At 43.0% G+C, this 25,774-nt stretch overlaps 1 protein-coding gene across 2 annotated transcripts in view; it reads right to left on the bottom strand.

The window, feature by feature from the left end:
* Positions 1-22,961, bottom strand: part of Otud7a (OTU deubiquitinase 7A) — a 168,039-nt gene extending 145,078 nt beyond the window's left edge. For both annotated transcript variants that reach the window (XM_051148665.1, XM_051148666.1), the window contains exon 1: positions 22,850-22,961. The gene's annotated coding sequence lies outside the window, so the exon portion shown is untranslated. The remainder of the gene's footprint in view (positions 1-22,849) is intronic.
* Between the last annotated feature and the right edge of the window lie 2,813 nt (positions 22,962-25,774).

Raw genomic sequence — 25,774 nt, 5'->3', positions numbered from 1 at the left:
AACTCTGCTGTCCCATATTTGACCATCTCCCCTTGGTAGGGACATCTGGTGGCACTCAAAGAAAGAATAAGCAGGCTACCAAGATGAGACTTGATAGCCTATGACCATATAGTGGGGGAAGAGGTCCCCCTAGGTCTTAGGCCTAGGGGAGGGGCATAGGGTGAAAGCGGGAGGGAGGGAGGAATGGGAGGATACAAGTGATGGGATAACAATTGAGTTGTAATCTGAATAAATTAATTAAATAAAAGAAAAAAATATAAAAATAATAAATAAAAATATATTCCAAGAAGATGGAAAATCTAAAATAGAGAACTTCTTTAACACATTAGTCTATTCAGATTGGATCAAAGAGATATAACTAACTTACATCCATAACAAATTGTGAGACCAATGCAGTAATTACAAGCTTTCCCACAAAGAAAAGCCTGGGACCAGATTCACTCCTAAATCCCACTGAATCCTACTGTACTTTAAAGGACACAAATTGAAAGGAACACTAGTAAACTCAGTCCACAGAGCCAGCATTACCTATACCAAACTGAGAGTAAAACACAACAGGGAAAAAAATGCCCTAAAAACCAATTTAGCTGATTAACTAACACAGATGCAAAGCTTCTCAATAGCCACTTGCAAAACTTAATTAAAAAGCCATTAGGAAGATTATCTACAATGCTCATGGACTTCATCCAAGGAATGAGAAGTGAGTTCAACATAAGAAATCAACAAATGTAGTACATTACATAATTAGACCTAAGGACAGCGATCACATGCAGAAAAGGCCTTTCTCAAGGTTTAACATTCTTAACAAACTCAGTGTAGAAAGGAGTTCAATACAAGAAACCTACACCTGGCAGTCCTTTGACCAACATTTACTAAATGGGAAAAACCTGAGAGCACTTCCTCTGAAGGCTGGGGTGAGATGAGGGTGCCTAGTCGCCTCATTCTTTTCACTCCAGTCTTAGCTAGAGCAATGAGACAATAGAAAGAAACAACAGAGGTAAGGAATAGGAAGGAAGAAGCGACAGGATTCATATTCGCACGTAACATGGCACTATGCTAAGAGGTCCTGGGAATGCCATCAAACTCTGAGGTCGGATAAGTACATTGTGTTAAGTAGCTAGAAGCAAAACTTACATACAAATGCAAATACCCTTTTCTAATCAGCAACAAATTGCCAAGACAGAAATCAGGAAAAAAATATCTCCTTCACAGGAGCTTCAGAAATTCCAAGGAATAACTCTAACCAAGGAGGTTAGAAAATTTTAAGACTGAGAAAAAATGAATTGAATGACACACTAGACAGTGGGAAGGTTTTTTCATGCTCATGGATTCATAGAGCTGATACTGTAAAGATGGCAATATTGCTTCTCAAATCACCGTCTGGCAAACAATCATGGAACAGGCGACGTAGCTGTTGGGCGATGTTGGCAGTTACTAAAGGACTCAGTTTGGCTGGTTGAAAGCTGCACCAAAACTGACAGAAAAGAATTCCAGAAAACTGCCATTGCCACTGCAATATGATTTGCTACAATGGGATTCAATGGCTTCTTTGCAAAACCGAGATCATATCGCTATTAATAATAATATCGTGGGTGGCTGAATACTTTCTCATCTTGGGAGCTAGTCAACAGGCGAGGGTGTGAGAAGCTCATGAAATAAAATTTTTGCCTACATACTTCATGGTTTTCTTTCCTTTTCCCCTCCTAACATGTTTTCTATTTCTAAGTTAAAGTTTCTTTTTTCCCTAACAAAAATGGCAATATGATCAAAAAATAGTATACAGTTCAACGCAGTTCTATCAAAATTACAACAACATTCTCCTTGGAACTAGAAAAATTAATAAAATTCATATAAAAGTATAAATGGTCCATTACAATCAAAGAAAAATGTGCTGGGTATCATAATATTGGACTTTAAATTATATGACAGGGTAACAGTGACAAAGATAGCCTGGTTCGGGTACAAAACCAGTGAAATAGAATAAAGGTCCCAAGAGGAAACCCACACAATTATAGCTACCTACAGCTGACACAGGTGTCAAAAAGACACACCAGTGGAAGAGAATCTTCAGTAAGTGTGCTGCTGGGAACACTGTGTATTCCTGGGGAGAAGAATAAAATTAGACCCCCCCCTTCTCTCACTTACACATAAAACAAATTCAAAACAGATAAAAAAAAACCTGAGATGCTGACGCTGCTGGAGGAAAACACAGGGAAGATATTTCGAGATGCAGGCACAGTAAAGGCCTCCTGAAAAAGATCCCACAGCTCAGCAAATAATCTCAAGATCATTAACCAATGGAGTCACATGATCTTCAAAAGCCGCTCTGCACAGTAACAAAACTATCATCAGAGTGAGACAGCCACAGAATGGAAAAAAGCTCTCCGTTAGCCATACTCCAGACATGTGGATAATAGGAAGAATACATGAAGAGCTTCATATTCAAACATCCAAAAATACTAAAATTTCCAATCAACAAATGAGCTGATGAATGGAGAAGTCTGTTTCCAAGAGCAAAAAGCACAAGTGGCTCAATTAAATAGTTATAAAGTGTTCAACATTCTTAGCCACTGGGGAAATGCAAATTAAAAATACTTTGAGCTAGAAATGATCATAATGAGTGAGTTAATCCAGCAGCAGAAAGACTCAAATGTTATATACTCACTTATATCTGCATACTAGCCCAAGGGGCATGTCCCACGAAAGCCTTCACTTACCAGGAAACTGGGACAGAGGGGAGGATATTCTATTGGGACTCTAGATGAGAGAAGCATGGGAGATTAGCAAAGTAGAAGGATCCAGAGGGTCCTAGAAACCTACAAGAAGAACATTATGATAGGCAGATTTGGGCCCACGGGTCCCGCTCAAACTATGGCACCAGCCAAGGACAATACAGGAGGTAAACTTTAAATCCCTTCCCAGATCTAGCCAATGGTGAGAACATTCTCCACAGTTGAGTGGAGAGTGGGGTCTGACTTTCACACGTACTCTGGTGCCTCATATTTGACCATGTCCCCTGGAGTGGGGAGACCTGGTGGCACTCAGAGGAAGGACAGCAGGTTACCAAGAAGAGACTTGATACCCTATGAGCATATACAGGGGGAGGAGGTCCCCCTCAGGAATAGTTATAGGGGAGGGGAATAAGGGGAAAAGGGGAGGGAGGGAAGAATGGGAGGATACAAGGGATGGGATAACCATTGAGATGTAACAAGAATAAATTAATTTAAAAAAAAGAAAAAAATTATAGACGCTAAAAAAAAAAAAAAAAAAAAAAACAAACCATATATGAAAACAGTGTAAACAGTGAAAAAAAAAAAAAAAAAAGAAAAGAAAACATGTCATGGCAAATGCTGAAAAGGACGTGGGGCAAGAGGAGCCAGTTGTCACTGCTCGGCATGTGAAGTGGTTCAGCCACTATGAAACTCTGGGTTAAGGCTTCTCAAATTATTAAAGCTAGAGCCACCATGTGATCAGCTGGAACACCATGTGATACCACACCAGGAATCACACTCCAAAGCTTTAGGTCCTATCACAAATACATGCATATTTATATTTATATTTATTGCTTCAGTGCTTATTAAAGCTGGGAAACATAATTAGCCTACATGGCTACTAACATGTGAATAAAGAGAATGTGATAGCTACACTCAGTGGAATTTCAATCAGCATAAAGAAAAACAAGATCATGACATTTGCAGGAAAATGCATGCAACTGGCAATCATTATATTCATCAAAGCAATACCGAGAAAGACAAATATCACACATGTTCTCTCATATGCAGATCCTAGGTGTGTGTGTGTGTGTGTGTGTGTGTGTGTGTGTGTGTGTGTGTGTGTGTGTGTGAGATAAGCTATGTACAAGTGAGGCCATGAGAGTGTAGAAGGATGTCTTAAGTAAGAAAGGTCAAAAAGAGTCATTTATGTGCCATGGGGGGCTACTGTGAAGAGGACCAACAGAAACAAAGCGGCATGGAAATACCATAAGGGAACCCATTACTTTGTATGCTAAGGAAGAGGATAATAATTAAAAACATCCTGAGTGGGTGAATTTCCAGTGATTCAAGTGTTACAACTATTGCCCCAGGATTTGAGAATGGGTGGCAGGTTGTAATTGGTTTTACTTATTTTAACATATAAGTTTTACCCTACCTTTTTTCTTTTGGTTTATCAAAACAAACAAACAAACAAACTAGCATTTCCTAGAGAGTTGCCCACCGTTTGAGTTTTCCTGATAGTTCTCAACGTGTCCTGTGGCCTTTGCACTTCCTATAAGTTAGCAAATGGTTACAAAGACTCTGTCAGATACACATTCAATCTGGGTATGTTTGGTGTTGTCTCTTCCCATTAGTGACCTAAGTTGCTGTGTCCCCAACTTGGAAGCAGCCACTGACTAGGTCACTGCCTTACCTGCCAAAATATATCTATCCCCCAGTTTCATGCTTGTATGGAGAGCCTGTAATTCTGCCATTCCTTTTTATTATCTGGTGTGTGTGTGTGTGTGTGTGTGTGTGTGTGTGTGTGTGTGTGTGTGTGTGTGTATGTGTGTGTGTGTGTCTGTGCGTGCACGTGCGCGCTTTCTTGCATGAGCATGCACTTGGGTTGAGATACTGGATTGTTCTCCAGCTTATGTTTTAATGCAGTGTCCCTGTGAACCTAGCGTCAATGACCCAGCTATACTGACTGGCCAACAGGTCCCTGCCTCTGCTCCACCTCCCCCAGTGCTGGGATTACAGGCAAAGCACCACACCTGTATTTCTACCTGGGTCCTAGGGATCCAGACTCAGATCTTCATGGTCATGCGGTGCAGCAGATGGGATGCTTTACTGACTGAGCCATCTCCCCAGGCTCTGCTGAAATTCTTTTTTAAAATTTTCTTTTTTAATATGTTTTTTATTGAAAAATAAAGTCATTCATATTACATCTCAATTGCTATCCCATCCCGTGCATCCTCCCATTCCTCCCTCCCTCCCGCTTTCACCCCATTCCCCTTCTCTATGACTGTGACTGATGGGGACCTCCTCCCCTTGAATATGAACTGCTGAAATTCTTAAAGAGAAACTTCCATTACCTACTACCTACTGTTTGACAGTGTGTAATGGACTTCTAGCAGAAAAAGCAAGGGACGATGAGGTCCGTTCACTTCATTTCATAGGCTCAGTGGTTTTTCTGGCTTCCCTCACTGACTGCCAACTTGTTTGTTTTTGCTCCTCCCCTTCTCTCTCCTTCTCTGTCCCCCCTCTTTCGGATCATTTTGAGTTGCTGAGGACTTGCCCAGCATATATGTTAGGTCCAGGGTTTGATCCCCATCAGCACTATACACAGAAATAGCATAATTTTTGCATCATGATCTGACTATACTTGGTGCATTTTGATCTACCCAACAAATGCGGTCATCATTTTTATGGACGATCGAAGTGTCCTCATGTTGGCTGGTGAAGGCTCTTCAGGTTGGCTCTGCTTTGACTGTGGTCTGGCTGACAGGAGGTGACAAGGTGTTTCAGGTTCATGTTGTCTCTTTACTGTCCCAGATATGAAGCCTGTTTTTGACACGTCCAGTGGGAAGGTTTACCTTTAATTTTTAAAGTATATACAAATATGCCCAGTGGGAATGGATTTTGAGAGTATTGAGAGCCTGGTGTTCATTTAATCAGGGTCTATATGATGTTTCAGTGCTGCAGTTATGAAATATAGTTTAGATAAAATAAAAATTTGTTTTCTTGAATATTTCCAGTTCAAATGGAAGACGTGAGTGGTTTCTCTTCTTTAAAGATTTATCTCATCTTACGTGTCTGAGTGCTTTGCCTGCATGTGTTTATGTACCATATGCATGGAGTGCCCACAAAGGTCAGAAGAGGATCATCAGATCCACAGTGGTTGTCAGTGATGAGAACTGGACCTGGGTCCTCTGCAAGAGCAGCAATCCTCTTAACTGATGAGCATCTCTCCCCTTTCAGTGTTTTCATGTAATCTCCTTTGTTTTACATGTGATATTCCTGTGCTCACCTCAACCCTAGTTCTGAATAATATCAGGAGTGACAGAATATTACACAATTATTCGATGTATCCTGGGATAGCTACAGAAGAGCTTCACAATCATAGGGCTGGGGAGATGGCTGAGTGGGTGAGAGTATCTCATGTGCAGACATGAGGATCCAAATCCTAATCTCCAACACCCATGCAGAAAGGCAGACATAGCCATGCATGGACAGGCAACTCCAGTGCAGTGTGCGTGTTAGGGGGGAATCGGGACTGGTGGGGTCACTGGGCCTTGCTAGCTTGGGTTCAGTAAGAATTCCTTTCTTAAAGGATTTAGGTGGAGGGAGATAAAATAGACGCCCAGTGTCTTCCCCCATCCTCTGCGTGCAGTTTGTGCTTATTTGTGGTCCTTACTGCCATGAGCTAAGGCATATCTCACTACAGACAAATTTTTCTTACCACTGTCACTCCCTTTGTGGCTTTACCACTTAGTAAGTAAGCTGAGGGTCACAGTTTCTTCATTCTGTGGTTAAAGACTTTCAGAGTTAATTTTGTTGACTTGTTTTTATGATATAGCGACAGACCATTAGTCACTTGCTGAATCTCAAAATTAAGATACATCCAAAAAAAAAAAAATGACTTCTATTCTGTGCTCTCTGCTCTGTTTCCTCCTTGCCCTGTGTTTTTGAGTTATTTTATATGATTTGTCCTTCTTCTTAATTTTAAGTGGATTCTTAAGCTTCGTATTGTATCTTCCTATTGGGTGAATGAATGATGTGATCTGTACGCATTTTAAAAACTTTGTTCTTTCACCTCTGGGAAAGTCTGCACTAGAGTTAGAGCAGCGTCTACACTCATTACCCGCGGCTCACTGTACATCTCTAAACATTAAAGACAGGAGACATGATTATCATTGCTCTGCGGCTCCACAAAGCACTGAAGATTTCTCGTGTAATGACTTTTCGTGTTTTCTCAGTGTATCTCTGGGATTGATTTACAGGGGTGAGAGTGGATGAAAAGCTCATGGTGACCGCGTTGCTAAGTCTTGCCAAAGTGTTCCCAGTGTGCCATTCTCCACTTCCAGTAGCAGGGTCGAAAATCATCAAATTTCCATGAGCTCACTGCATTCCCGTTACTGTGATAAAACACCATGACCAAGTCAACTCACAGAAGGAAGAGCTCATCTGGGGTTCAGAGGGAGGCATGGCAGAAGTGGAAGGCACTGCGGTGCAAACAGGAAGCCGAGCATCATATGTCAAGCTCAAAGAGCAGAGAGGAATAACCAGGTGTGTGTAGAGGGCTATAGACTCTCAATAACTACTTCCTCCAGCAACGCCATGTCTCCTAAGCCTCTCAAACAGCACCATCAACCATGGACCCCAAACACAGGAGGGCATTACTTTTTCTTTCTTTTCTTACTTTCTTTCCCCTTTTTGTTTTTGTTTTCGTTTTGAGTCAGGGTTTTTCCATGTGTAGCCCTGGCTATCCTAGATCTCTTTTTATAGACTGGGCTAGCCTCAAACTCACAGAGATTCACCTTTCTCTGACTCCCAAGTGCTGAGACTAAAGGCATGTACCACCACGTCCAGCTTCAGCTCCAAGGGGGCATTTCTTATTCAAACCACCACATTCCATTCCCTGGACCCCATAGTCTAATGGTCATACCATAGTACAACTTCAAAAGCTCCCATGGTCTTTCAGTCTCTACACTGTTCAAAAGTGTGAGTGCAAAGTCTCTTTTGAGACTCAAGGTACTTTTTTTTAAGTATAATTCTCTATAAAATAAAAGAGTAAATTATATATTCTAACATACAGTCATGGCAGAATATACAGTCTCATTCCAAATGGGAGGGAAAGGGATATAATGGACCAAAGCAAGGCCAAAAACAAGTAGGGAAAATACAAAATCCTGTAGCTCTATATCTGGTATCAAAGCACTTAGACGGCTCCGCCCCTCCAGCTTTGCTGCTGCAATGTGCATCTCTATCTTGGGCTTGTGCCATCGCCATTCCCTGCATGTAGCTCTCACTGGCAGATGCCTCACGGTTCTGGCATCTTCAACATCTTGGAGTCTTCACTGAAACCCAGGCTTCAGTTTCACAGCTTTATAAGGCCTTTCATAATCTCCTGGCTCCCAGGACCTACATACGGGGACACCTGTTGTGCTGCCTGGCCTCGGTGCCTCTCTGAAGCAACGGAGGAAGAATCCATGACCCTTTCACTCTTGAATTCTTCTTATTTCTAAAGCCAGCACTATCGTCCCTGCTTCTATTATGTGTGTCAACTGAGTATTATACTTATAAACAAAGCTATTTATTTATTTATTTTGAGTTGAATGAATGAATGTCTTGAGGGGCTGAAGAGATGGCTCAGTGGTTAAGTGGTCAAGTGTTCTCCAGTCCAATTCACATGGCAGCTCACAACCCTCTGTTACTCTAGTCCTGGGGATCTGATGCTTTTTTCTGACCTCCACTGGCATCAAGTTTGCATGTGGTACACACACACACACACACACACACACACACACAAACACACACACACAAACACACACACACTTCATGCTTTGAACTCACACAAACACCACCTACTCCTCTTCTCCAAAGGAGAAAAACCCCCACAAAAAAATGATAACCATTAATTCTGAGGGAAGGACTGGGCCTGGAAGTGAACTCAGCAAGGCCATGGAGCATGAAGATACCTGTCCTGATATGTAAGAGCCACAACCTTGTAGCTGTGTTAAAGCCACCTTTCAGGGTAGGTTGCTGGCATATACATCACTTCATCCTTGAAAACCGGTGGCAGAGCTTTGCCACTGCCTTTGAGGCCGCTACTCCGGGGGGATGTGTGCAGCTCCCTTGCTCTGGAAGATACATGTTCTCATTTTCCGGGGTCACCAATCCAGCTGTTACGCAGGTATGAAATATGTGCCTGAATTAGATCACTGTGCCCTCAACAAAGGCTCTTATCAGAGCCAAACAACCCACCGAGCGGCTGGATTCCTCTGCTATGGATCGATTGAGTCATTTCATTCAGCTTTGTATCTATCTGGCTGAAGTACAAAGGAAAAACAGCCCAGGTCTGGCTTCTTTCACAGCTTCCCCAAATAGGAGCTGCTGCTGCTGCTGCTGCCCCAGCCTACCTCCCTCCTCCTCTCTCTGTGTGAGCTTCTTTGGAGGGAGGGCTCATATTTTACTTGTCTTATCACTACAAGTTAGGCTGTATCAGGTGATGAATGAACATGCAGAAGGAAGGACCAACAGGGACTCCATTGTGATGAGTAAAAATAAACAGAATCACAACTCAACTTAGTCTGGAGTAAACACAATGCTATTACTTACAACTTATTTATACCCATTAGAATTAAAGTAAGAGTCTGTGGGTGTGTCTTTTTTGGGTGGTCCCGGAGATGGACAGACTATGTGAACATTCTACCACTGAACCACTTCCACCCCTAAGGCAGGTTTTACTGTTGCTTTAACTTTTGTCGTATTGGATGTCACTCCCAGGGGAGCCAGACACGTGCTCCATCATGGAGCCATGCCCCTTGCCCAGGAGAAGCATTTGAGGAGGATTTAGAATGTCTGAGTAAAAATCAAGAGTACAGAAACTCTTGCAGGCCAAGGAGCTTCCAGCCATGAGGGTTGTGGGAGAAAGGCAGAGCCAGCAATCTGTGCTGGCAAGGCAAGTGCTGTACCCTAAGGGCTACGAGTGTTTCAGAGATAGAGATGACATATGGGCTTTAGGGAAAGAAGCAGAGACACAGAACTTGGCAACAGTGAACCATGCATGCGTGGCAGGCAGAGCAGTGGGCAGGTACTTGCTCATGTGCTGGAACTTGCCCTCTCTCTCCACTCTATCCTGAGTGGCCAAAGCAAGTAACACATTCAGTCCCCTGGTCTGAGATCTCCAACCTGAGTGAAGCCATGCTGGCAATATGGCCTGCATTAAGGAAACTGATGTCACCTCGCTGGGCCTGTGAGAAAGCATCAGCTTGCCAGGCAGAAGGGAACAGGCTGGTCAGTGTAGCCTTCTCCCATGCTGTTTCTTTCTTGTCCCTGCATCTTAAATGAGAGACTAATAGCTGTAAGTCCACTCTGTATCTTAGGACTGTGAAGTGTGAAGAGAAAGAAAGAAGAGGAAATGCACTAAAATTTGGATAGAGCCTGGTACCAGTGAACATCTGCACTAGCCTCAGCCTGCGTTTGGGGTTTTATTATAATTTTCCTATAGACAGTGATTCATTCCAGTCAGTTAAGTTAAATGTTTAACCTTACATATAGTTTGTATATGAGAGTAAAATGCTTTGGAGGTCACAGTTAGAAATGAAGCAACAGTGTGAGAAAAACTGAGACAATTGTCATTCATATATGTACATGTAAAGCTAAAAATGAAAGATGGGCAAATGTATCTAAGCTGCAGACAAAGACATGTAAAGATAAAGCAAAGCCTGGGCACTGCAGAACCAAGAAGCTGCAGGACCCAGGAGCTCCAGGACCCAAAAGCTGCAAAACCTAGGAACTGCAGGACCCAGGGGCTGCAGAACCCAAGGCTACAGGGATCCCCTTGTCTTGGGTCCATGGTGATGGAGATTGCTGAACTGAAGGAGTCAGCATTGAATGCAAGGGAGTTTTGGAAATTCTGCATTCATCACAGGAAGGCCTCATTCCAGACTCACATGAGAGAAAAGCACATTTTTATCTTATTAAATTCTCCATTATAGCTGGGCATGGTGGTGCACACCTGTAATCCCAGCACTCGGGAGGTAGAGGTAGGTGGATCTCTGTGAGTTTGAGGACAGCCTGGTTTACAAAGCAAGTCCAGGACAGCCAAGGTTACACAGAGAAACCCTGTCTCAGACAAACAAACAAACAGCTCCATTATTTCTTTTGTCCCCAGTAGGGAAACATAGTTCTGATGCTAATAAAATATAAGAAAAATTGAGGGGAAAATTCATGATCATTTTTTAATGTGCCAAAAGTCATTTGCTTGTATCGTCATCTTGAAACACACCAGAGGTAAAAGAAAGCTTCTTTTGTCTACTAAAGAGCATAGACCCAAACTCATAAAAATGGTCAGAACTAATAATAGAACCATTAGTAAAAATCCACTAAAATCAGGGCAATTTGTGACTAATAGGACACAGGGAAAACTAGATAGTTGGGACAAGCGCAAGATATAAAAATCAACATTTTTCTCCATTTAGTTAGTGAAACGTTTTAAGCACAATAAAAAGATCCATTTTGTAAGAGCCAACACAGAATTGTCTGTGAGTCAACCAGAAGAGTGCAACAAAACGCAAGAGGCTCTTTTATTTTTGTTCTTATTCAGACAACAACAAGCCTTCCCCAAGGTATAGAAATTAAACCCTGAAAAAAAAAAAAAAAAAAAAGAAATTAAACCCCGGACAGGAGACGGTGTCTGAATGGTGAATCGTTATTATGGGAGCTTTTCATTGATGAGCAGTTTATAAAACATCAGAGGATAAGCAAGAAACTCCAAGATAGTTTTGATGAAAAAAAAAAAAAAAGTGGAAGTAGGTACCCATGTCCAACCTGTGGCCCATGAGGCTCCAAGCAGCTGAGGCCAGCATGAAAGCAGCCGAACAGAAAGCTGTCAGTTCAAACATGACCACACCAACTTTAGGTGACCTTTTTTTTTTTTTTTTTTAATAACTCAGCTGCATAGTTCTGAAGTGTGAGCTTTGTAGATGAGAACGTTGTGTTGCAGTGTAAATGGTTTGACACGCTCGAGAGGAATTTGTGTTCCTTACACTGACAACAGACATGGAAGTATGGTGATAAAAGCACTAGCGGCAGGGAGTGAGAGGCAGAGTGTGTGTGTGTGTGCACCTGTGTACTTGTATGATATTTGTGTATGACTGAGTAAGGGGAGAAAATCTGCCCAGGATCCTGGCATGTGTGCGTAATGTACTACCTAAGATTTACTCAATTTTTTCCTTCATGACGATACTTGCTTTTGTCCCTGGCTCCATCATACCCAGTCATGTAATCCACCATGCTTAGCAACTGATCGAGATAGCTTGCATATGCCCTACCAGTTTTCCTTTCATCTGAAAGTATTCAAGTGGTCAGTTTTTCCACGAACCCCCAAAATTCAAGAGGAAACCTGCTGGGTTCTGTGTGACAAACATTTTGCTTTCATAACGAAAGGAACATGCCGAACACATTCCTTTTCTACCCCTCTTTGAAGAGACGTAATAAATGAACCTTGACTATGAGGAAAACATCAAGAAAACCCAGATGCTGCGGCTGTGGCGCCCGTGAGTAGCTTCCCTAGTGTCGTCACCAAGTGCTGGCAGTCCTGTGAAAACAGACTGGGTAACTCTGCTGTCACTCAGGGATGAAAGAATGACAGATGCAGAGACTCCTAAATGCATGGAACCCCAAGAGGCAGGATCGCCCATAAAGGGGGCTGGCCATCTTTTAAGAATCAACATTTCAACAAGCCCCATGGAAACTCATTAAGAAATAAAATGGTTTCTTGTCTGTTGTTACTACTTGTTAAACAAACAAAACTGCAAGTGTGTCAGCGCGTGAGTATGGATGAGCCTGCAGCTCTTCATGAATGCGCAACGCGTGCCTTGCCTTATGCAGATAGATATGGCCACACCAGGAAGGCTGGCACGGTGTGATGTAGCCATTTCCTGGTCTGGCTCCTAACTGCCTCCCAGACCTCAGCTTTTCTTTGACTTCTCATTTACTCGTGTGCAGAGTGTTGTGGGGGGCGGAGGCCACAGGGCACAAAGAAGCCGCAAGAGGAAGAAAGGCCTCTAGGGGACCTATGCAAGCAGGGAGCTCCTTCTGACCATGCTGGGATAAGACAGAAAGAAAACAAAGGAATGACACGTTGAAGGCCAAGGATCTAGGGCAATGTTCTGAAATTTACCTGGCCTATAATACAGGGAAGCTTCAGAAGACATAAAAATCAAAAAGTCGCCTTAATAAAACCCAGAAGAGCAAAAACTCAAAAATTTAAATGACAAAACAATATTTTCTTCATTATGTAAAAGATGGTACATTATGTAAAAGATGGTAGGAAAATTTTGAGACTATAGGATAAAGAAGTGATCGGATTCAGAATCTATGACTGGCACTCCCCAATAAAGAGAAAAAATTCATATGGGTTGATAAAAAATTGGACGTGAATTTTTTTTTTTTTTAGGAAATTCAAATGACCAACAGACAACTCAAATACAAACAACCATAGTAATAATGAGGGAGAGGTAAAGTAAACTACAGGAGAGCCATTGCCTTTTGTCTCTCATCATATTGTTAAGGGAAAAATCTGAACCCCTATGTCCTGGTAAACCATTGCTGGTGGGAGCATTTTAGCTTACTGGTGTGGTCAGTGAGGACATCCTTTCAGTAGCTAATGTTTTGCTTTAACATGCATATTTTGTAAGTCAATGACTCCACCCCTCAGCACTATCTTATGGGCATGGGGAAGCACACTTGAGGATGCTGGACAGAAGAGAGGGAGAACAGGCACTGTCCATACAAAGCTGCACTCTCAGTGTCTATCTGAAAATCGCTCTAAAGCAATTGGAGAATATTGACACTGTACAGTATGATTAAATAACACTGAAGGGAAAAGCACAAACTCACATAGAAAAATGTCCAGGGGACACTGGCTGTACCAATAAAGTAGCAATAATCGCCTACTTCTCACCAAGCTACCTGCATGGCTGCCATGTCACAGCGACTGACACAGAAAAGCCCTAATGACACTGCTAAGCTCCTCTTCCATTCCTTTCCCACAGCCAGTTTTCACTAACTGAGCCTGTGCCATATGACATGCATACAACCCCAAATCAGGCATGGTCTATCTTCTGAGAGTATCCAAGCTGACGGTCTAAAAGCTAAAGAGGTAGGCACCTCACATAGTATTCAGGGTCAGATAGAAGCAGGGTGGTGGAGAGACACTTATATGGGGCATCACCCTAGACAGGAGGCAGGGGAGGATGAGAGAGGCTTTGGGGATGCTAATGGGATGCCTGCAAGCCTGAGGAGGACTGAGGATATTGCAAGGAAACAAAGGGCTGGGTCCATGTGATTGCATGTGTCTGGGGTGCAGCATCGTGTGCTGCATAGCCAGGGAGAGAGGGAACAGGGTGTATACAGACACGCTGAACAACAGCAAGGGAACGTGGCAGAAATTAGAGCCTTGAGTTGACAAAATTCAGACAGGGAAATGCAAGCAAGTGGGGTAGATGCTTTGTTTTCATAGATTATAAGCTTTAACATTATTAAGATAACAACTATATTCCTACCTATTTATGAATTCAAGATGATCCCAGTCTGTATCTCTGTAGGATATTTTTGTAAAAACTGACAAGGCTGAATGCAAGATTATACATGAGAATAGAAGTTAGGTTAGTTAAAAGGATATTGAAAGAGAAAAAAAAAGTTGGAGGACTTAGTAAACTGATTTTAGCATGTGGGCAGGACAGCACACTGAGTATGAAAAGACAGACCCATGCATCAATGCAGCAGGAAGCACACAGCTGACTTTTATCACAGGTAGAAGAGCAATGTTACAAGGTAGAAGGGACTTTTCAACAAATGGTGCCCGAACGAATGGACTCAATTACGTCATAAAACACAACACAACAACCTCAATCTACCTACATCCCATTCTCTGTGCAACCCCCCGAGTCTAGCGTTTAAGCGGGCCACGTATCATGTGCAAATGTGCTCATGTATCTTTGAGTGAGCATAGACACACGACATTCTAGTGTATGTGTGTTTGTGTGTATGTATATGTCCATGTGAGTTTGTGCTTGTGTGTTGAGCTGCACACCAGGGCTTGTGTGCCCGTGTTGTGCAAATGGCATTTGTGCTCATTAAGGCTAAGGATAAACATGTGTTTGAGTGGAGTGCACATTTTCACAATTGTGTGTACTAAGCAGGTAGGGAGGGTGTTCAAGGGACATTTTGAAGAGCAGTTTCAAAGAATAAACATTTACTTTCACAGCCCATATATGGCTAGTGGGACCAAAGGAGTAGACACAGGAGTTCTTCACTTATTTTCAGAAAATAATTGAAAATTTACAAGCTGAGGAGAACTTCAGCTTTGGAGTTTAAGTAGGCCTATTACAGTTAATAATTTACACATCAGTCACCAGTGTAATTTGGTGATCAAGCAGCTGCCTTTCCAAACAGATCAAACTAGTTTGCCCAAATAAATACGTAAATACACAAAGGGGGGGGGGAATGACCACCATAAGTATGGGTAGCCACCGTGCTGATGACTTGAGACTGTCTTAACAGCTTCACTTCTCTGGTTCCTTGCCTACTTCATGGACTAATGAACAATCTATATTAACTGTTTTCTTATTTAGTTATTTGTATTTTTACTCTTTTAGACAATAGAAACGTACTAGATTCACACAGGCATTTCAAAGGAGCTAGGAACAACTGACTTCTAATCTTTAGTCTTCTTTCTTAAAAAAAAAATTATTTTCTGCCTTGCTGGGGATTGAATCCAGGGCCGCCCTCCAGCTATGCAATTGCTTTATTTTTTGATCCACACCCATGGCTCTCACTGCCTTCCAAAATGTGGAAAGGACCACCTGTGGCAGTATGTCTACTTCAAGCACAGTGCTGTTAGTACTGAGGAGCAAACAGGAAAGGCTGGCCTTGCCGCAGCTGATGCCATTATCCAGGCATTGAGCTACAAATACACCCTTAAGCTAAAAACCTTACAGACCTAGAAAACCCCTCAGGAGTTCTGTTCCTCCACAAATTTGCGTTGGCAGCTTTTTTTTGCTATTATAGAATAGCAAAATAACTCATAATTCCTATGAGGTTGTTTTTGTATGGGTCCATTGCAAGTCCAGGATTCCAGGATCAGCTGTTTAGGTTGATTAAGGGATTGCAGCCACAAGCAGAAAGTCTATCTGTATATATTCCCTGGAGAAAGAACGGTAAAAACAATTTTACTCCAGCACTGGGCAGTGGCTCAAGGTCCAGCAAGCGGTAAACAGCTCTGGGGGAAACAGTCCCTGAAAGCAGGAAGCATTGATTTCAAGTAAGGAAAAATTTCCCCATTGGCCATGGATGGAGTGTTTCTGAACGTACCATTGTCCTACAGATAAACTGCATGTGACTCCAGGCTCTGTAATCAGCAGCCAAGGACACCACCATGGCTGTGATTGATTCACAGTCAAGAAAGGAAAGATTAATACATCCAAGAATGGGAGTGGGGGAGTAGAGGGAAGGCCGGTGCTCTTCCAGCAGAAAAGGGAGAAGAAAAGCGTCTGCTCAGTAGTGCCCACATCTTCTGCTCCACACATGCTACCATTGCTGTGAACAACTAACCCCTTAAATAAAATGTGCTTGTAATCTCATATTGCCTATATGGCAGCAACCAGCATGCAGCTTGAGTGGATTCTGTCCCCAGGATCTCAGGGGAAAGCTCAGCTAGAAAACGGTCCTTTATCAAGATCCCCCATCCTTCCTCTGCTGGACTTTTGTGGCAGATCGTTACAGGTTGGAAGGTCATCATCCTTGAGGCAGCCATCACTCTGTATTCTGTTTACCAAGGACAAGTTGTCAAGCTCCTGACACAGGATGGCATAGGAGGAGGCAGGGATGTTCAGGATCTGTGCCAGCTGATGCCTGCCAGAGTACCCACACCCTGAATCAAGTTCACCATGCAAGCCCAAAGGCACCCATGGATACCACTCGGGCACTTATCACCTAGCAGCCACCTTATTTTATCTAATGGTTACCCTAAAATTTATTCTCCAGTTAGCAAAATGGAGGAAATTGAGGTTTCTTAACATTTTGATATCTTGCTTTAATAGAAACTGGTAAGCCTGCTTGATCCTATTCTGAAACTCTTGAAAAGCATCATAAATATTTAATTATCTACCTCTGATAAGAATGCAAAAGTCAGAGGTCTGCTGTATAAATGGAAAATTACATTGTTTTTATTGCCCAATAAAAAGCCATCTCAAATTTGTTATGCTGCTGTATAGAGGTGGTTTAACTTAGTGTCCCTGGTTTCCTTTCTAGCTGACTCTATAGTCAGTTACTAAAAAGCTCCTTGACCCAGACTATTTGCCTTCAGCTTGGCTTCCCTATGAATGACTGTGTGACACGAGGACTTTGCACGTGCTGCTGGATGATTCTGTCTGAGAACTCAGCATCTGCATGGCTTCACAGGCCCATTGTACACCATGGAACAGTGGCATCAATAGAAACTGGCCTTCCTTGTGAAGTTGATTGTTTAAAAGCTTCCTAGGCTTATGCAACCTTGGCCAGTTCATTCATACAGTCATTATAACACACACGATCTGTGTAGATGCAAGTTCCTCCCATTCCTGAAGATTCTAGAAACACCTTGGGGCTGGCCCAGCCATTTGCTTCTTTTTCTCATGCTCTCCTGCTGTGGGCTGTTTTTTGTTACCAAGGAAAAAGTGGCACAAACACAGTCTTCAGAAATAGCAAACCTAACACACTAATATATTCTCCTAGGGCAGGCGCCTTTGTAGGACTCACCATCAGGCATGTTGTGCTGGCTACTTTTATGCCAGCTCGACACCAGGTAGAGTTATTTGGAAAACGGGACGCTCTGTTGAGTACATTTCACAAGATTGGCCTGTCTGTGGGGCATTTTCTTATTTGGTGATTGACGCGACAGCTCACTGTGGTCAGTGTCACCCATGGGCAGGTGGTCCTGGGTGCTTTAAGAAAGCAGGCTGAGCAAGCCATGGTGAGCAAGCCAGTGAGCAGTACTCTTCTCTGACTTCAGTTTTGCTTCCTGGTGTCTGCCCCCACTTCCCTCAGAGATGATAGACTCTTACCTAGAAGCGTAAGACGATGAAATAGGCCCCATTTCCTCCAAGTTGCTTTTGGTCCTGGTGATTTATCACAGGAATAGAAACCCTAACTAAGACAGAAATTGATAGCAGGTTGTTGGGTGTTATTGTGACAGACTTGACCACGTGTTTTGGGAGGGTTATGGAGGGTTTCCAGAACTTTGGTCCGGGAAGGCCACTGAGTGCTCAGAGCTCAGTGGGCCATTCTGTGGTAGCTTCTTGGAAGACAAGCATGTTGAGAGCAATGCAGAGATAGAGGCCTTGTGATGGTTCGGAGGGAAATAAAGACCGTAACATGATAGTATGAGAGATATTTCGAATTGGTAACCACGGAAGTAAAGTCTTTGCTTTGTTGAGATAATTGGTGCTGTGGTCCAGAAGGAGACAAAGCTCTTATTAGAAGCCAAACTTGGTAACGTTTCTGAGTTTCTCAGGTCACATTGGTTTTGAAGACATGAAGTGGTCATGGAGAGCAGCTGGGGCTTGGCACTATGCGGCAGGGATGGAGTCTCTGGAGGGAGGGCAATGATGAAAGCACAGCCTCCATTGCAGTAGAGGCCCAGGGTTGAAGGAGTCATGAAGGAAGCTGAAGTTTGGTACTGTGTGCCAGAGCCAGAGTCCCCGAAAAGTGTCCAGGAGAAGGCTCAGCTGCAGTGGCAACCCTGCATCTAGGAGAATCTAGTATCCACGGACAATTGTCATGGATAGGAGCAAATGTGGAGTGCAGTTGGCCTAACCCTAGGAGACAAGCTGTACGTGCCGCAGATGGCAGAGCCAGGGAAGTGAACTTGGCCAGGTCCTTTGGAGCCCAGAGGATCATGAGTGGGTCTCAGATATGAAACACTGAACCGTTTACATTGTCAAAATTTGGTTTTGCTTCAATCTGATTACAACTGTGCCATGGTTCTTCCTCCTTGGAGTAGGAAAGCATATAACTTATTTTTTTTTTTAATTTTATTTTACAGGAGCCCACAGTTTAAAGACTTTGAAATTTTATAGAGATTTGGAATTCCAGAGAGATGTTGGATAATTTAAGATACTGTTGGTATTTTAGAAAAACTTTGAACTCTAAACTTTTAACACGTCTGAAGTTTTAAAGTTGAGACTTTTAAAAGTTGAAATGTTTTAACATCGTGATACTATTATTAACATGGCATCTTGGGAACAAATGCGAAAGGAGTGATTCTAGTCCGATAGTGATATTTGTTGGCAAGGGGTCAATGTTGTGCTGGCTAGTTTTATGTCAATTTGATACGAGCTAGAGTCACTTGGGGAAAAGGAATCTCAGCTGAGGAAAATGCTCCCACTGCATTGTTTAGTAGGCAAGCCTCTGGGGCATTTTTGTGGTTCATAACTGCCCTGGGTTGGTGCTATGCTCATTGTGGGTAGCGCCACCCTGGGAAGGTAGTCCTGCATAGCATAAGAATACAGGCTGAGACAGTCATGGCGGACAAGCCATGACTCCCCCATGGTCTCTGCTTCAGATCACGCTTCCAGCTTCCTGCCCTGACTTCCCTCAGTTGATGAACTGTTAGCTGCAAGTGTAAGATGAAATAAAGCCCTTCTTCCCGTGTTGTTTTTGGTCATGGTAGTTTATCATAGCAAGGGATACCCTGAGACACACATATGGTAATACATAGACAGTGTGGCATCTATACTAGCCTGCACTTCCACAGCTGTTTTCTTGCTAACATTTTCAAAAACATTCTCAAGGAAGGTTCATTACATGGCAAGAAGCCTACAGAAAGCCATAGACTTAGTTTACACAGGAGGAAGTCAATACTCTTCAGACTGACACATCTAGTCGTTACTGCTGACTGAAAAGCCAAGTGGCAGTAGATCCCGGGAGACCTGGGTGTAGAAGGACAAGGACTTGAGGTGACCAAGCAGATTGGAAAAAAGCACAATGGCAGTGCATGTACACCTCACCAGGACACTGCAGTGACAACCGTTCCCTGTGGTGATGACTGTGATTTTCTTTGAATATCCTAAATGTAGGACTTTAATATGTGACCATAAAGATCATGGGAGCCTTTGTGCTCCTGCCAAGGGTTGCTCTAAAGTTCTTAGCAGGAGTGTGGCATCAAGTTGGCACTCTGCCCATTCTCCATCATCCGTGTAATATCTCTTAGCCAGGGCTCAGAGAGGCAGACCACAGCTGCTCCCCACACCACGGGCTTCTGAACTATGATGCAGTCTAAGGACATACTGAAGGCTGACTAGGGACAGTGCTAGTGTGTGACAGGTAAGAGGAACACACAAAAGTCTCATTTCATCTCCTCTCTTGACCATCTTGTGTGATGATCTCCTAAGCATGGACAACATGAGACAGGAGACGGTATATAATGCCCAGATTAATGGATCAATTAAAAACCCTGTATGACTGTGGAAGTTTGCTAAAGTCAGCCAAAGAAAACTAACCCCAGAAGACAATATCCACAGAAGACAATTGCCAAGCTTACAAATTACAAGACATAAAGAAGATCATATGCCAGGAACCATTTTAGCCAAGACAGAGTATCTCACAGCCATTTGTTAACAGGTCATATGCCATACTGTATCCAGTGGGTGGTTCAGGAAAACCCAGATGTTTCCCTGAATCTAAGGGGGAGGAAAGGACCCAGCCACTTTGTATCAGAGGCAGTTACAAAATTACAAAGGCTTAGACTGTTCAAAAGTATCAACATAATGGGAATGGAGATAGAGTGTAGTGGGCAAAGGGGGTGTTTAGCAGGCAGATGCCTGTGGCATAGTGTGTGCCAAACATGCATATTGAGCCCAGCCCTGCAAAACAGAATGAAAAACACATAGACACAACCAAACTTGTTCCTGGGCATGGGAGTAGCTCAGCCTTACACTGCTTTCCTAGTACTCAAGAGGTCCTCAGCTGAATCTCTAGGGCTGAAACAAACAAACAAACAAACAAACAAACAAACAAGCAAACAGCAAGAAAAACTACAATGAAAGAAGGGGTGGGGAAGACAATATTTGCTTGTGTTAGGAAAGCCACAAACAAAAGCAAGGAAGAAAAAAAAAATGGCAGAGACCCTCAATTCATAGCAGACAGGAAAAAAAGCCCCAGTGAAAATGAATTTTTCCCAGGCAACAAAGGCATTTAAATTGGGACAATACACTGGGCAGGGTCTGCAGATGTCGCTGATACAATGTCTGACCATACACAGGCACATATTATAACCTCTCTCTGTATATCCAATCAGTAAATCTGGGGAAAGATTCTGAGTTTATACTGTCCTGGTCTTCAGATTCTTCACTACATTTGAAGTTTTTAATAATAAGAAGCAAGGCAAAAGGGCAAACGAAAGTGTTTGTGAACACCGCTCAGTCAGCTGGACAGAAACTGCTGTTCTGGACAAGCATTAAAGGCAACAGTAACCCAGTTCCCTCCCACCATCCACCTCCCATGCCTATTTTATTTCCCTTTCTGAGTGAGATTCAAGCATCCAAATTGGGTCCTTCTTGCAACGTAGCTTCAGGGGTGACAGTTAGGAGTAGGGAGGGTGGGGCAAGGGCATCTAGAGAACAGAAATCAGAGGTGAGGGGTATCCCTGGGATTTGCCAGAGACCTGGGATAGGGGAGGCCCCAGGAAATCTATGGGGGCCATCCTATTTGAGACTCCTAGCAGTGGGGTGGGTGCAGGGGCAGGGGGTGGTTAAGGAGCCTGAAGTGGCCACCTCCTGTAGCCAGGCAGGGCTTCCTGTGGAGGGATAAGGACACCAAACCACCCACAAGACCTTTGACCCAAAATTTGTCCTGTCGACAAGATGTGAGGGACAAAGATGGAGCAGAGACTGAGGGAATGGCCAACCAAAGATTGGCTCTACTTGAGTCCCATCTCTTGGGAGAGAACCAATCCCTGACATTATTAATGTTACTCTGCTATGCTTATACACAGAAGCCTAGCATAACTCCTCTGAGAGGCTTCACCCGGCAGCTGATGGAGAGAGATGCAGAGACCCACAGCCAAACGTTAGACAGAGCTCGGGGAATCCTATGGAAGAGTTGATGGAATGATTGAGGGGGCCGGAGGGGTCAAAGACTCCACAAGAAGACCTACAGAGTCAACTAACCTGGACCCATGGGTGCTCACAGAGACTGAACCACAAACCAAAGAACAAATACGCAGACTGGTCCTAGGCCCCTGCACATGAGTAACAGATGCATAGCTTGGTCTTCATGTGGACCCACCAACAACTGGAGCAGGGGCCCTCTCTGACTCGATGCTTCCCTTTGGATCCTGTTCCACTAACTGGGCTGCCTTTTTTTGCCTCAGTGGGAGAGGATGTGCCTCGTTCTGTAGGGAATTAATGTGCCAGGGCAGGTTGGGACCCATGGGGGACCTTACTGTTCTCTGAGGAGAGGGGAGAAGGGCAGAGGGGTGTCTATGGTGAGACTTGGAGGCGAGGAGGGGGGCTGCAATCAGGATGTAAAGTGAACAAATAAATGTTTAAAAAGGTAACATTAAAATAAAAATAGTGTTTTAAGACAAGGCTCATTTTCTTTTGCTTTTATCACTCTTAATACACACAAAACAAATCATAGCTGCAACAGTGACAATGACATCAACACATTCTTCTCAAGAATGATGCCATTGCCAGGCATGGTGGGTCAAGCCTGTAATCCCAGCACTCGGGGAGGTAGAGGCTGGCAGATTTCTGTGAGTTCAAGGCCAGCCTAGCCTGGTCTACAAAGCCAGTCCAGGACAGCCAGAGCTACACATTTAAACCCTGTCTTGAAAAAACCAAAAGCCCAAAACCCAAAACAAAAACAAAAACAGCCAAAGGGCAAAAAAAAAAAAAAAAAAAACAACAACAAAAAAACATTCTACACTCAAATTCCAATGCAATATAAAAGACATTTCTGATTTCTTTTCCACTATACTCCCATGGTGGCTTAGCATGCTGCATGGGTTTAACCTGATTACCTGGTGATCTTCTAGGACTCCGAAGCCTTTTGAAGATGTTGGCAGCCCTCTCACCCTGCCACAAGGACCCCAGCATAAGACTTACTTTTCAGACTTCTTGTTCTCTGGAGGAGAGCGCCACTCAGGCATTTGGGTCAGCATGGCACCGCCTCTGCTGGAAATGCCCCATTGCTGCCACAGGGGAGGTATGCGAGCTCCTGAGAACTCTGGAAGAGTAAGGGGAGAGAATGTTCAGTGTGCCGAAAGTGACATAAAAAACCTTAATAAGAAAAGAATAACAATTCAGTTGGCATGGTGGTGCATGCCTGCGGCCCCAGCACTCTGTGAGTTCGAGGCCACCCCAGTTTACAAAGTGAGTCCAGGACAGCCAAAGGTACACAGAGAAATTCTTTCTTGGGGGGAAAAAAAGAATGAGAAACTCCACTTCCAACATGGGGGGTAAGGTGGGGTGGTCACTCTACCACCAAAGCGCACCCCTGACCCCGGAACCATTTCTTCCTTTTTAAATAAAATGCTTTGAAGATTTATTTTTTTTATTTAAAACTATCTATGTATGTGTCTGTACCTGTATGTCAGGTATGTGCATGTAAGTGGGGGTACAAAGGCCAAAGGCATTGGATCCCCTGGAGCTGGAGGTACAGGCAGTTGAGAAGCTGCATGACATATGTGATGGGAACTGAATTTAGGTCCTTTACAAGAGCAGGGTGCACTTTTGACCTCTGAGCTATCTCTTCAGGAATTGCTTAATCTTTGTTTTAAGCTTCTTGGCCCTGCTATTAATAACTTTAGGACAAATGTTTCAGGAATTTTGTTAATTGGGCATGAATAATTTACATAACTTCTCTTAATTTTTTTCTTTCATTAGAGGCTACCTTTCAGTAATTCTTTGTAAGTGGTTTTCACTGGCAATACATTTTTGGAGTTATTTAATAAAAATTAGAAGAATAAAATAGAGACTAAGTGCAAGAGACTGTGACTTAGTTGTCAGAAAACAGACTTGAAGAACAAAACTGGAGCTCTGACATCCAACTTCTGAGCATTAGAAATCTCCAGTAAGTGAAACAGCACAGTTTGGAAAAAGATACATGCCCACTAAGAAAGCAGGGAATCCAGTGCTCGACTGTCACTTAGATGGCCTATGATTTTGATGAAAGTGCCAAGACAATTCAATAAGGAAGACATGGTCTTTTTGTTACAGGGAAAACTAAGTACCAATATGTAAAAGATGAGCTTAGGTCCTTACTTAGCAGCATACTTATATTCAAGGCTAACAACAACAACAACAACAATAACAACAACAACAACAACAATAATAAAAATTCACCTCAGAGGGAAATCTGAGGAAAATCTTTATAACATTGTTTTTGACAGTTGTTTCTTGGTATGGCAGAAAAGACAGGCAGATGTGAGTGACACAAACTGCTTGTGACGAACATTATGAAGTCATTAAGTAGAGGCCTCACACTAGCATAACATTTACAAAATATGTAACAAACTAAGAAACAGCACCCATTTTGTTCCTGAGTCACCTTTGCAAGCTAAATCCCTTCTTCCCTTTTCCATCCCCCTGGCCTGGCCTATGGCACAGCCTAGCTCCTCCATATCTGCAGCCAAGAATCAGATTTGCTCAGGAACAGCCTGTGCCGGGTTAAGTTGGTTATTCCCTTTCCCAGCCTTTCACCCCATCTGTTGTCATCTCCAAACCACAGGCCTTCCAACCTGCTTTCTTTGAGAATCATGTTTGAGTGGTAAGCCACTCCTTTCTTGTCTTCTCTTTCCCTCGGACTGCTGCCACTTCTGTACCCACAGGCAAAGCTCAAGACCTGTGGTTTGGGAGCCATCTTTCCCTAGTCCAGTTAAATAGTTTATAGACTATCTTTACTTGCCTAGCTCAGGTCACTCATCTCTTACTCTCATCAAATAGAACACATGCTAGTTGTCTTATGAGACACAAAACCAAAGAAAGAACTCCACATGGCCAGGCCAAATCACAAAACAAACCCAACATGAACCGCTAAGACAGCATGTCTGCCATCAAACCCACTAGTCCTAGAGAAGTGTGCTCCAATGAGAGTTACCTAGGGGACACAGAATTTAAAAAGAGAGTCAAGGAGTTTAAAAGAGACAAGAACAAAGACTTTATTGAATACCAAGAGGATAACAATAAACACCTGAGTGATGGTCGAATAAAATAGGATGACTACAGAACTGAACGAAAGAAGAAAGATAATTCAGGACTTGAAAGATGAATTCAACAAAGAGATGGAAACACTGAAAAGAAGACAAGCTAAAATAAAGACAGAGTTGAAAAAAAATCTCAGAAAATTCAGAGAAAGACACGTAGAATGACCAGAGCAGAGGGTAAAATGTCAATACTTGAAGATAAAGCAAAAGGACCTAGTGCAAGTAAGCAGAGAATGTGAACAATTTAAGAACACAGGGAAGGGCCATGCAGGGAATGCGAGGCAATCAGAAGAGCAAACCTTTGAATTAGAGGCATGGATGAGGAATAAGAATTCCAAGTTAATGGCATAGATAAGATCTTTAAGAATATCATATACAAAAAGCACACAGAACTCCAACTAGATGAGGCCAGGAAAAAAATCCTCTCCATGGCATATCATAGTCAAAATCTAAAAAAGCCTTTGAAAGCTGACAGAGAAAAACTGTAAGTCACACGTAAAGAAAATCCATTAGAACCACAGCTGATTACTCTCCTTAGCACCTGCCCAAAGGACGCACATCCTACCCCACACAGACTTGCTCAGAAATATACATCATTATCCTATTCACAATAGCTAGAACATTGAAACAACCTAGGTGTCCTTCAGCGGATGACTAGATAATTAGAGTGTGGCAGCATACACAATGGAATATTATTCAGCTGTAAAGAAAAAAATCACTAACCCACAAGTTTGTGGTTAAATGGATAGACCTAGAAAAGATTATGTTGAGTGTGGTCACCTAGACCCAGAATGACAAACACCACACGCTCTCTCTCATCTGCAGT

Source organism: Acomys russatus, chromosome 7, assembly GCF_903995435.1.
Source record: "Acomys russatus chromosome 7, mAcoRus1.1, whole genome shotgun sequence".
In the NCBI taxonomy this organism is placed as follows: Eukaryota; Metazoa; Chordata; class Mammalia; order Rodentia; family Muridae; genus Acomys; species Acomys russatus.
Note: the sequence above shows the minus strand (reverse complement) of the source record. Positions and strands in the feature narration are given on the sequence as shown.